Genomic DNA, 14,162 nt, shown 5'->3' on the forward strand with positions numbered 1-14,162 from the left:
ACAAAGTCTCCAATGGAGACATTACTGGGCCCGCTCGAGCAAATCGATGAACAACGAGACGGCCTTTATTTATTTATTTTATTTATTACACCTGGTGGTGCACAGGAGTCACTCCTGGCTCGTACACCCAGGAATCACTCCTGGCGGTGCTCAGGGGATCACATGGTATGCCCGGAATCGAACCCGGGCCGGCTACGTGCAAGACAAATGCCCTACCCTGCTGTGCTATTGCTCCAGCCCCAAACATTTTCCTTTTCTCACCACTCAGATTTGTGTTACTTTCTCACTCACATCTTTGTGGGAACAAGTCAGGTAAATAATATAGACATGCAGGAGCCAGAGAGCTAGGAGAGCAGCGAAGGTTCTTGCCTTGCATGCGGCTGACCTGGGTTTGGTCCCTGGTACCACCTATGGTCCCTTGAGCCCCTCCAGGAGTGATGCCTGAGCACAGCTGGCTGGGGCCCCAAAAGAAAATAGAACAAAAGATAGATGTGTGATAACACGAATGTGTCTGTTGCTGCTGTGGTGTCAACACCTTCCAGTCCCAATCCCCTTGTCCAGTTTTTACCTGCCTTGGTGTCCTGCAGGGGTGTGGCCAAGAGGAGGAGAATGGGGAGCAGCCGCTTCCGGAGGCCTATTGTCTCCACTGTGGGTCGTGCTTTGGGGAACAAGGGTGAGCGGCACGTATAGGGGGTCCCTATGTAACCTCTTTGGGGTGCTCACCCCGTCCTCTTGCTCCCCCCCACGCCCAGCCCTGTCCTTCCCTAGCCCTGGAGTTCAGAGGATCTTGCAGGATTTCAGCAGAAATCCATACTGGTAATGTTTGCGGCTTTCCAGAGAACTGGGCTGAGCAAGGGCAGAGTGTGTCCTGTTTGGGTGTCACTGCTCTCTTCTCCTTTCATGTGAGGACGCTTCCTGGATCCTCCGTGAGCAGAATCGAAAAACCACTGCTCAGCCGGGCCAGTTCCCGCTGGGGGCTGGGCCGTCTGCCTCCCCCTTCTCTGGCGGAGGACAGTCTGCAGCCCAGAGGATGGAAGAACGGGCCGTCCCCCACTGGACGTGTGCTCAGGCCAGAGCCTGGCCTTTCCCACCTGCCAGGGCCCATCTGTCTGTCTGTCTGTCTGCGGAGGAGGAGGAGTTGGACTCCCCGGCTGGGCCCTTCTCTGATGACAGGTCAGTGGGGACAGGCCTCCGGCCCTCAGCAGAGCCCAGAGCACTGCGGTCAGTGGCCTGCCAGACGGGGCCCTCCGCTGTCTCCTGCCGGGCCAGACCTTGGGCGCCCCGGTTGGGGCAGCCCCGTCGCTGCCTGTGCCTGGTGGACCCCGTGTGGATGCTGACATGGTGACTCGAGGCCACGCTGCTGGCCCGTCCCTAAGTTGCTAAGGCAGCTCAGAAGGACGGTTCTATCCCAAATGGTCCCCTGAGCCTCCCAGGAATGATCCCCGAGTGCAGAATCAGGGGTCACCCCTGAGCACCACCGGGCGTGGCTTAAACACCAAGGGAAAAACAAGGACTCCAGTGGGTTTGCTTTGCACGTGGCCAACGCAGGTTCGATTCCCAGCATCCCATATGGTCCCCCGAGCACCGCCAGGAATAACCCTGGAGGGCTCCGCCCTTCCCCAGACGCTCTGGGAGAGCCTGAGCGAGTCGCAGAGCTTCCTGGAGCCTGCACACCTCGAGCCACCCCAGGGACACCAATCAGGTGGGACTTGCCCTAGATGGTGGGTAGTATCAGAAAGAAATGAATTACTAAAAGCTAGGATTTGAGTACACTGAAAATTGAACAATGAAGATGTTCCTGGGATCTAACCATCACATTATTTTTTACTTCACAACACTGAACCAAATTTTTCCTTTATTTCTCAGACAATATTATCTAAAAATCAAGTGTTTTTTATTAGAAAGCTTTCACTGTAGCTATAATGTACCTTCAAACTGCAATACATTTATATAAATCATAATATGCACTTTTCAGATTCACATAATTGAATTTAAATGTTTTTAATGAAAAGATCTTCGTTGGATTTCTATAAGAAGTCCAGTAAAATTCTTTCAAACACACATACACAAAATAGTGATTCACAAACTTAAATTTCCATTTTGGTAAAAAGACTCATTAAATATGTTAACATTTTGTAGAGTCCATCCCATCTCTACTTCAGGAAATATTTGGCTGAAGAAAACAACTCAGAGAATTTTTACTGCCTCAAAATAAGTAAATACTATTTCTTTAAGTCGTGAAATCCATTCTCATCCTCTCTCCATGACTTGGACCATTTGCAGAGTTCTGCATCTACCTCATCATTAAAGCTCAATAAATATCATAACCTCTTCCATTGAAAAGAATTAGAGAAAGTTTATGGACATATAATGTAATAGAATTATAATTAGAATTATAAATAGAATTATAACTAGAATTATAATCACTGATCATGAATTTTTCCTCCATTCATTTTTATAATCATTATATAATTCCTATAATTATAAATAACTTAAGATATATAAATGTTCCACAATTCTTTCTAAATTTTGATTGCAACATTACATAAGATGATGGAGTGTATCAGAAATATGCTTCATCCTCTTGCGAGCACTAGGATGAGCTATTGACCTCTACTAAGCTTTAGAATTAATTACAAAACTTTTCCCACTGAGATAATACAACCTGTTAATAAAGTTTTAGAGAGATTTAAAATAAATACAGACAAAATGTCCCTTTGGAATTAGTGAGATTTGAATTTGAAGGTAGATAGGTCATTTCCAGATCAATACCTAAGGTGTTAAAAAATACAAGATTCCCTTTAAATGTGTTTTACAGTTTAGGGGACATACCCAGCTGTCCTTGGGGCTTCCTCCTCGTAGGGCTCAGAGAACTATACATAGTGCCGGAGATTGAACCTGAGCCAGCTGTGTACAAGGCAAGCACCTTACTACTGTACTATCCCTCTAGAATTCTGCAATATACTTTTTCAAGTTTTATTTGTCCTTGATTTCACTTATAGAGTGTCTGCTTCTGGTGTATTTGTGCATGAAAGCTGTATATATCTGGCATCAGGTCCTTTCTCTAGTTGGATGTAGGCCACATAGGACTTAAACTCCTTAATTTTGATGGCTTAGAGAAGATACTTTCAGTCCAGATCCGTGGAAAATGAGAGCATGTGAAAAAGGAAAACAGTGGAGCTCCTGAATACCCTTCTCTCCATTAAAAATGTCTTGAAGTTTACAGGACCTAAAAGATAGTACGGTGGTCAGGGTGTTTGCCTTGCATGTGCTGACCCAGGTTCAACTCCCTGGCACCCCATGTGACCCTCAGTCCCTGCTAGGAGTGATACCTGAGTGCAAAATCAGGAGTAAGTCCTGAGTACTTCTGGCTGTGACACTCCCCCAAGAAAAAACAACATCTGTATCCATGAGAGAAGGTTAGGCCACATCTGAGTAGGGGGTATTACTAACTCAGCTCAGAGAGCCCTCCTGGGGAGGCTCAGGGGGTCATACACAGTGTTGAGGCTCAAATAAAGGGTGGATATATGTAAGGCAAGCACTCTGCCCCACGTACAATGTTTACAGCTCCTGGACAGCCTTATTTTTAAGTCACTATGAAATAAAAATTATTCATGATGGAGTTTCATGCATACATTGTTTCATCACTGATCCCTTCACTATGCCCACTTCCCCCCACCAATTTCTCTGCCCCATTTGCCTCCCACAAGCTAGTCTGCCTCTGTAAGGGGCACTTTTTATATAATACATATTTTTGCAGTGTGATTTACTGTACTGTTAAGTGTTGGGGTCTCATACAACGCATCTTACATCGTTCACACCACCTCCTCCTCCCTGTTGAACGCTTCCCTCCACCATAGTCATTACCCCTTCCCAGTCCTACTTCCCAGCCCCTTCAGGAGTCAGGTTTCCTACTAAGGACCAGTTCTCATGTTCTGTTTCCATTGTCTTTGGATATTTGTTATACCTGCATTATGTTGCCTCGTTCTCCACTTCTGAAGCATCATTCTATGTTGTTCTCTCTCCCTCTAACTTCATTCAGCATGATACTCTCCAGGTCCCTTCCTGTAGCAATGAATTACATGACTGTATCTTTTCTTATGGCCAAGTAATATTTTGTGTGTTTATATACCACAGTTTCTTATTCTAGTCATCTATTCTTGGTAACATGTTGTTTCCGATTTTGGCTATTGTGGATAGTGCTGCAAGGAAAGGGTGCTGCAGATGCCTTTTCTCCATTTTGATTTTGGACCCTTGGGATATAGTCCAAGAAGTAGTGTTGCTGCTCAAATGAAAACTTATTTCCAAATTTTTTAAGGAATGTCCATATTGTATTTCTGAAAGGTTGGGCCAGTTAACATTCCAATATAAGAATCCTGCAATATTTTCAAAGGGCTGGAGCAGTAGCACAATGGTAGGGCATTTGCCTTGTGCACAGCCAGCCAGGTCAAGCAGGGTTTGATTCCTCCGGCCCCCTCGGAGAGTCCAGCAAGGTACTGAGAGTATCTAGCCCCCATGGCAAAGCCTGGCAAGCTACCCATGATGTATTGGATATGCCAAGCACTCTAACAATAAGTCTCACGGCGGAGACATTACTGGGCCCGCTCGAGTAAATTGATGAACAACAGGAGGACAGTGCTACAGTGCATTAAATCTCACAATAAGTGTTGGAGCAAGAGTACAACAGGCAGGGCACTGTCTTGAATGTAGCCAACCTTGGTTCATTTCCTGGTGCCCCATTTGGCTCCTTGAGCCTGCCAGGAGAGACTCCTGAGCACAGAGCTAGGAGTAACCCCTGAGTACCGCTGAGTTTGGCTAAAAACAAACAAATAAACAAAGACACAATATTCATGATTCGTATATCATAAATGTCCAATGAATGGCAGCTAATTTATTACTTTATGAGAATATCAGGGATATGGACAGAGCTATATATATGAGTTATTCATAACTATATAATTGAGTCAGATAATTAAGTGACAAGTCACTCAGCCCAGCTACACTGCCACAATAACTCTACTCCTATTTTTTCCTACAAAGTTCACTTCTGACATTTTTAAAACACCTACAATTAAACTGACCACTAAAACAGCAATGTCTGCTGCTAGCTTAATACCTCTTTTTTACAAGCTAAACTCCCTATTTATCGAATGCAGTCTTGTTTTTAGATGTTTCTTTTCTTTGGCTGCTTTCTCCTAGGTTTCTAATTCAGGGAAACCTCATTTCCAAGCACGGTGTTCTCATGCTGAAATGTATCTACATCTCTATTGTGGTTATCGTAGTTTCAATAATCAAGTGTTTATATTTTAAATGAATCACGAAGACTTTTGAGTTGATCCTAAGTAAAAGCATGAGTAACTCCACCACATTTTGTAAGAGTTATTTTATATGAATAATGTTTAGCAAAGTCTGAATAACACTGCTCAAGACACTACCCTTTCCTACAGGGCCTGTTACAGTACAGAGCATTTGCAGGTTTCCCTGTGCCAGTAAAACATTGGGAGGAGGCTGCTTTTGTAATAGGATCATTGGCTAAAATGAAATGAGTCAATCTGATCAATAGAAATTGCACATGCAGCAAAGAGCTCTTAATGGATCTTAATCTCCATTAGGCTGAGCTGGAGGAAGTTGCAGGGGAAGCTGCATCACATTTCAACCATTTATAGTAGCATCATGGTCCATGAGCAGCTTTCAGGGAATGGGAGTGTACATCCTGGGGTGCTCTGGGACAACCATCAATGGGATGGCAAACTCTTGCATCATCGGTGTCCAGGAAATGCTCTGGGGAATACTCTGGAGAATTGTCTCCAAGGCTTATGAAAATTTTAGCAGGAATTTGTGGTGGGTCAACCAGAAGAACATTAGCACACAAAGGTTTTCTGTCATGTGTAATTAAATGTGGTTTAGAATTCCTAAGATATAATTTATAAAACCAAAAGGAATAATTCCAAATTTGTTACCAGGGGTCTATAAAGTATGTGATATGAGGAGAATAAGAATCAAGTTTTCCAGAAGTAGGCATACTTTCTTTGCACATGACACTTGGGGCAGGGTGGGGGGGAGAATGTTTGGATGCTCATAATGTAAAACTAACTCCCTCTCAATTTAATATATAATAGAGAAAGCTTCGTGTGGAATTTTGAAAGAAAAAGAAAATTGCACACAATTTAGGAAACTGCCCATTGTACACACACTTGGAAATTGCCACACAATATCTCCTAATTAATGCTGATTGAGTACTTTGGTTTGAAAATTTGAAAAGCATAATACATGGACATTGCATTACACATTCATACACCCTCGGCACAAAGTCCTTGATATCAGAGATGAAAATAAAGAAGCCAATAGCAAATGACTTTTGCCATTTTTTTATTATAAGCAAAACTTTATGATTATAAATTTAAAAGTCTAGAGTTAATAAAATAAAACTTTCTGCATTACAATAATTTATTTCAAGTCCTTGAACTGCCTCATCATGTCTTAGTGTTTTCCCCATAATATATCAAATATTTTAAATATAGATGTTTTCTTTCTCTAAGAGTTTAAGCATGCCAGCTTTATTTCTATTATTATAGCATTTCATCATATGTATATCATAGTTGTTCATTTTTATATCTCACTCAACTTGGTTGTGCTTAAATGAATTGTGACTCCCTTAAAAATCAAAATGGACCTTTTCATCATTTTATGCTGCAGGCCTAAGACAAGAAAATATAAAATGATCACACAAGGTATTTTGTGTGAATAAAAGCAAAAAAACTAAGTTATATACAGTTATCTTCCTAAAAGTCATTTAAATAATATTTTATAATGTCTAGAAGATCTTTGAAAACAACAAAAAATAATTTTGATATTTAAAAATTAAAATTAAACAATAGCCAGACTTTTACATTTATGTGAGTTCTTTCCATAATAATTTTTCAGACACACTTCTTTATTTTCTTTAGTTGTGAATATTTAAAAGAGACTCACAAAATTTTTATCATCTTGGATTTTCCTACCCATAAATAAGTTAAGAATAGCAAAATAAAAACATAAGTCCAAGTAAACATGTTTTATACTCTTGATGAGTGAATATACAGACAGTACTTTGTGTAAATCAATGACATTAGAACTAATAACTTGCATTTTTAATTAATGTACCATTATTGTCTATTAACTCCTTCCACCTTTCACACCTTTGAAATAATCTTACTCATACCAAGTGCCTAGCACATAAGGGAGGATTCAACACACATTGTTAAAAGAATAAATGAGCATATTTTGTTCAAAGAAAACAAATGAAGGAAGCTTTCTTGTTTGTCTTTTTGTGTTAAGGGGGCCACACCCAGCAATACTCAGAGTTTACTCCTGACTCTTCACTCAAGAATCACTCCTGGTGGTGCTTAGGTGACCACATGGGATGCCAAGGATCAAAATGGGGCAACCACATGTAAGGCAAATGTCCTTCCCATCATACAAAGCTCCAGCCCCAGCATTCAGCTTTCTTATAGCATCACGCCATAATCCCTGGTTGCCAACATTCAAAACATACTTTTTTAATTTTTGGTTTTTTTTTCTTTTTTTGGGTCAGACCAAGCGATGCTCAGGGGTTACTGGCCCTGCATTCAGGAATTACTCCTGGTGGTTCTTGGGAGACCATATGGGATGCCAGTTATTAAACCCAGGTGGGCCTCATGCAAGGCAAATGCCCGACACACTGTACTATCACTCTGACCTCTACATATTCTTAATGTTTAAAATACATCACTCTGATGTACTCGAATTACCAAAATGATTTTACCTCCCTCCAACAAGACAAAAATATTTAATTATCTGAATATTGATGTAAGATAGGAAAGAAAAAACTTTTCGGTAATGAAATTATTAATAACATTTATGTTCTAATAATGATAAAATGTCTTATTTATTATAAAAGTGGAAAGCTAAAGCAAGTGAGATCTTTTTTTACTCTTTAATTAGATCTACTCTACTTGATTTGAAAGTACTTAACTCACCCTGTCTTTTGGGAGAAGCTTTTTTTTTAACAAACGATCTTGATCATAGATAAGCCTAAATCAATTTTAATAAACCATTACTTAAGAGAAAAGAAAAGAGAATTTTCCAGTGTTTGTCTCAGTTTAATAAATACTGATATTTTAAAACCTTATGAATATAAATTTTATTTAATAGTGCCAAAGATCTTTTAGCCCACAATTTCTTTCAGTTAAAAAAAAAAATTCCAAAGTGCAAATAATTACAATAGACCCCAGTGGGAGGTTTTGGGCTCAGCTGTAAGGAGCAATTAAGTGCAGGTTCTGAGACATTTCATGACTTTTGTTAAAGGAATGTGGAAATGTCTGTCTCTATCAATGACTGGACAAGTCACTTCACTCAACCACCATAGTCTCTGTTTTCTACATTCCAGGAACTGACCCAGCTGGACGCCTGGAACTCTATTCACTTTAAAATATCTGATCAATCACTCACTATTAGAAATGATGACCCCAGGAGGAGGCCTATTACCAAGGAATCTCTTAAGAATTTATCTTAAGTAAACCTAATTTTTAAATATTATTTAGCTTTAATTAGCTCTAGAGACACAATCCTCTTAGGAAGAATGTGAAATAGAGTTTGCTTCTTTTTTCTACAAGAAAATGTCTTTATCTGTTAAAAGCTATAGACCTGTGAGACTCATAGAGATTCTTTTCATATAATGTTACATGATAATTCTAAACAAATTTTAGGGCCACAAATCTTTTTCCAAGAGAAAAAAACTTGAGAACAAGATCATTTGAGATACAATTTTCTCACGGTGATGAGTTTAGAATAGTGTTTTATCTGCATGAACTATTAGATCAAAGCAAACTTAGACACTTAACAGAACTCAGCAATCTGTGAGAGCAGCAATAGTATTCAGTGATTATGGACAGAAACTCAGGAGTAGATTGTCCTTGTTGGAACTAAGAATTTTCTGATTGCTAGCTATTTTGATATTTCTGTTTTTCAGTTGCCCTCTGTAAATGAAGAATATCATAATAAAAATATGTTTATTCTAGGCTTAAAACACTTAAGATAAAATGTTTTGTGTGTATAAAGCCTTTAACACAATGTCTGGAAAACCATAAGCATTTTTCATTGATCATCATTGGTGATGATGATTATGGAAGTAATGATAAAAATTAATACCAACAGATGCAAAATTTCAGCTACTGCCCTGGAGCGATAGCACAGCAGGTAAGGCATTTACCTTGCAAGCGGACAATATGGCTGACCCAAGTTCAATTCCTCCGCCCCTCTCGGAGATCCCGGCAAGCTACCGAGAGTATCTCGCCCGAACGGCAGAGCCTGGCAAGCTCCCCATGACGTATTCGATATGCCAAACACAGTAACAACAAAGTCTCCAATGGAGACGTTACTGGGCCCGCTCGAGCAAATCGATGAACAACGGGAGAACAGTGACAGTGACAGTGACAGTGGCTGACCAGGCCGACTGGAGTTTGATTTCTCCACCCCTCTTGAAGAGCCCGGCAAGCTACTGAGAGTATCTTGCCCGCACAGCAAAGCCCGGCAAGCTACCTGTGACGTATTGTACATGCCAAACACAGTAACAAGTCTCACAATGGAAATGTTACTGGGCCCGCTCAAGCAAATAGATGAACAATGGGAGGACTGTGCCGTGTGCCCTGATAATAGAAATTTCTGCAGCTAAGCATTAGAAGTAAAATAAGAATATTTCAAAGTACATGCAAATGTCAATATAAATGGCATTAACAATGGTTGTATCCCAGTTCTTCCACCCTATCATTTTAGTAATTTACTCAAAACTACTTGCTGTGGCTATAGTTGCACTGAGTACATGACTTGCCCTTTCCCCCACCTCATACATGTACATATACCTCAGGAAAAGTATACTTCATTTTTTTAAATTCTAGTGTTATGTTTTAATTATCATATAAAATCAATTCACTTCCTAGTTACTTTCAGGAAATGCAAATCAGTATCAAGTATAAGCATAAAAGGAAACTCACTGAATTGAAAGACATTTCCCAACATTAATTACATTTCAATTAACTGCATCAATTTTAAGTAACCCCACACAATGCATTAGTTCTTTCAACTATGAAGAAATGCTTTTTATAGTTAATTTTATTCTGTCTAGCTCATCAGGATGTAGTTTCTTTTTGGACAAGATGGTCTGTTGGTAGCAAATGTCTTTAAAATTGTTTTACACTAAAATGAATTTCCCCATGCTATATCATATAAAATTCTAGGATGTCTGCCAACTGATTGTTCAAGTTCTTAAGAGTTAAAATTCTATTTAAAGAATTATCTTTATCACAGGTGTTATTGGAGTCCCTGCCCAGGTGCTAGTGCCTAAACCTTCTACTCAGGAAAGAAATAAGGAATGGGATTTTTAGCAACCAAGTGACAACATCCATTTTGCCGCTGACACATTTAATAAAATGACAAAAAAAATGACCCTATGATAAACACAGAGGCACAAAATACCTCCCAATATTTAAAGCTCTGATTGAACTGTAAACTAGAACCTTACCGTGGCTTAATCAAGTCTTCTGGATTGAAGAGAATAATTAGTACTATTGTTCACTGTATCACTGTATCACTGTCATTTCGTTGTTCACCAATTTACTTGAGCGGGCACCAGTAACATCTCCATTCGTCCCAGCCCTGAGATTTTAGCAGCCTCTCCTTACTCGTCTTTCCCAACGCTGCTGTATTGGAGGCTCTTTCAGGGTCAGGATAATGAGATCTGTTATTGTTACTGTTTTTGGCATATCGAATACGTGACGGGGAACTTGCCAGGCTCTGCTGTGCGGGTGGGATACTCTCAGTAGCGTGCCGGGCTCTCTGATTATATATATATATATATATATATATATATATATATATATATATGAAAATGGGTAGAGAGTGTCTTATGATGTGTCACGTGGCCTCTTCGAATGTGTTCACTCATGTGTGAGACTCAGCCCAAGCATGTGGAAAGTGGCCTGGATCGTAGTGGGAATTGGGTAGTGGAGGTTGGCTGCTGAGACTGGGTCCCTTGGCATGGAATCCGATGGCATGGTTATGGCGACCTCATTTTATGCTCCCTTCCAGGAGAAGCATTATTATTATTATTATTATTATTATTATTAATTTTATTTCTTGGGCTTCACTTTACTGTGCCTAGGACTGGCTCCTAGCTCTTCATTCAGAGTGAATCACTCCTGGCAGAGCTCAGGGAATCGCATGCAGTGGCTAAGATGGAACCTCGGTGCGTTATATGCAAGGCAAGTGCCTTAATTGCTGTGCTTTGTGCTTTGTTCTCTCTCTCTCTCTCTCTCTCTCTCTCTCTCTCTCTCTCTTTCTCTCTCTAGCCTCTGAAGAGAACATTTAATATGCACGGTCACCCCACAGTCATAAATATATCTCTATATTAATGCAGATTACCAAGTAAAAATGTTCTCAACTCTTTATAATAAAGTCACCATTCAGCTGTTACAGTTTTTTTTGTTATAATCTAAGCTTTTAGAGGTCAGTACCCTTTTGAAGAGGTACTTGTGTCCTTAGAAAATTATAATTGTTAAAATGTCTGTGCATTATCAAAATGTTTCCCCAAAAATGTATAAACAAAATTTAAATGATACTTTAAAGGGCAGAGAGATAGTACAGAGGGTAAGGTGCTCTTCTTGCATAAGGCAATCCAAGGTGTGATTCCTGGCATGCCATATGGTCCCCCAGATCCCAACCAGAAATATTCCCCTAACACCACAGGGTACACCCCTCCCCCACAAAAGGCCTTTTAGTGTAGTTCAGGAAGAAGTTGATATTTAAGAGTCAAATATATATTCTCTTTGATATGAAAAGAAAGCTGAATAGGAATAGCTGAAAGCTAAATAGAAGAGAATACGAATTTTTCCCTTTGTGTCTTAATGATTAGGAAACAATGTTGTGACTTATAAAAGTGCCAGTGGTGGGCCTAAAAAGAGGTTCATTACAAATAGCTTCTAATATTATCTATTATTCTTAATTATAATTCTATGTGCTAGAAAAAATTACCTTTATCTATGACTAGATAGGTGTCCTCTACTATAATTTCATATTTATTTATCTTATTTTATGTTATTTAACTGCATAAGCCACTTCAAAATAGAAAAAGTATCACTGTCACTGTCCTCGCATTGTTCATCAATTTGCTCAAGCGGGCCCAGTAACGTCTCCATTGTGACAATTGTACTGTGTTTGGCATGAAAAAGTATAAGTTCAACTTAAAAATGTTAAAAGAGTCTGAAGTGATAGTGCAGTAGTTAGGGCACTTTACTTGCACTCAGCCAACTGGGTCCATTCTCAGCACCTATAGGGTTCCCTGAGTGCAAATTAACTCAGGCACCGTCACAGGTGTGGCCCCAAAATAAAAACAAAGAAACCAGCATGCTATTTTTTTCCCAAGACACTAGTTAAAATTCAACATGAAGCTATAATTTTTTTGCTTATTCATTTTGGTAAATCAATTTGATACTGCACAGACACTTTCACAATTATGATTTGCTAAGGACACAAGTACTTAAAGCATCATAGAGCTTTAAGTAGGTCAGATTCTAAGCTAAGTATAATGAATGAAAATAGCTAAGTATAATGAGTAAGATGGTTGAATTTCAGAAATGTAAATAGTGTCAGTGTATTATTTAAACAAAAATTATGATAGTTCAGCAACTCTCTCTATACATAAACCTTATCCCATATATGTTTATATACCAGAAGCATACTATTATAGCTTTACTACCTCAAAAACAATTTTCAAAAGTATGATTAATTAGAAAAAAAACATTGAAAGAAGAAATCTAGTATCTTCAAGTGGGAGGCGATGATGTGAAAAAGGAGTTGGTGATAGTGGGTGGAGAGTTGAGTGCAGAGAAGAATTTCAATAAATGGCACAGGATGCAGGGGTGTAGGAGGCTGTTTGAAGCACAGAGGAGGAGGCATCTTTAGATTTCTCTGTCTAGGCTGGAAACTGACATTTTATGAAATCTTTATAATTCTGTTCCCATATCCAGGCACTGTAAATAGTGCTGAAATCATGGGCTATTGAAGCAGGAAGGAACCCCACAGGCTATACAGGCAAAACTTACATTTTGCAGCTGAGGAAACTGCAGTTTGGAAAGGTTACCCAAGGCCACACAGCTGGTCAGTTAAACAGCCAGTGCTTAATACCAGGGTTCGGCTCTCAGTTCAGCACTCCATTCCCTTCTGTTCTCCTGTGATAATATGACCTAATGTATATTCTCCTGGGACTATCCTGTTTTTAATAAAAAGCCCTAGAAAACTCCTCAAACCTGGGCAAATCAGGATACTTAATCACCCTAATGGAGATAGGAAGTTTTAATCACATTTCCCTAATTTTCAGAAGAAGTGTTTTCTTGATCAAGGCAATAATTCAACATACAACACATTGGTCAAAATAACTTAGAAATAAAGAGTAGCCTTAACATTAAGGAGTGGAATCTTTATGTTCTGTGTTTTTCTTTCTGTTCGTTTTTCACATGGTTTTGGTTTGCAGGCTGTGCTCAGGGTTTATCCCTGGTTCTGTGCAGAGGATTCACTCATGGTGGGCTCTGTGGACCATATTGAACACAGGTGGGCTATCTGTAAGGCACCCACCCTATTTACTGTACTATCACTCTGGCCCCAAGAGTGACATCTTTGTCATAGTGGAAGGGAATAGCAAATAACTCTTCATTTTACAATCTTGCTTGTAACTGCCATTAGTTCAAGGTTACGCTATTAAGTCCTGCGGTCATATTAGGGCTTTCAAATCATTGATTAAATTTTCAGAGATCCTTCTTTCCTTGGTAGCAATTAAAATTTGAGCAAATATTCTAAAGGATAAAGATAGAGTTTGATTCTAGTTCATTTTGCCTCCCACCATAGTGAGACTGTATTAGAGTCTGATACCTTAAACTGAGGATCACAACCCTTCATGGGGTTGCATAGCTAAATGTGGCAGGTGTCACCCAAAAACGGCAACATAAAATGATTATTGAAGACACAGAACCCAAAACTTAACTCAAAATCAACCATTAAATGAATCCTCAGTATTTCTGGCAGCACTCACTGAAGTTACATTTCTGTTGTAAGATGGTGCCAAAGAGTACCAACAAAACAAAACAAACAAAACA

This window comes from Sorex fumeus, unplaced genomic scaffold (assembly GCF_029834395.1).
Source record: "Sorex fumeus unplaced genomic scaffold, SorFum_2.1 ptg000002l, whole genome shotgun sequence".
Lineage (NCBI taxonomy): Eukaryota > Metazoa > Chordata > Mammalia > Eulipotyphla > Soricidae > Sorex > Sorex fumeus.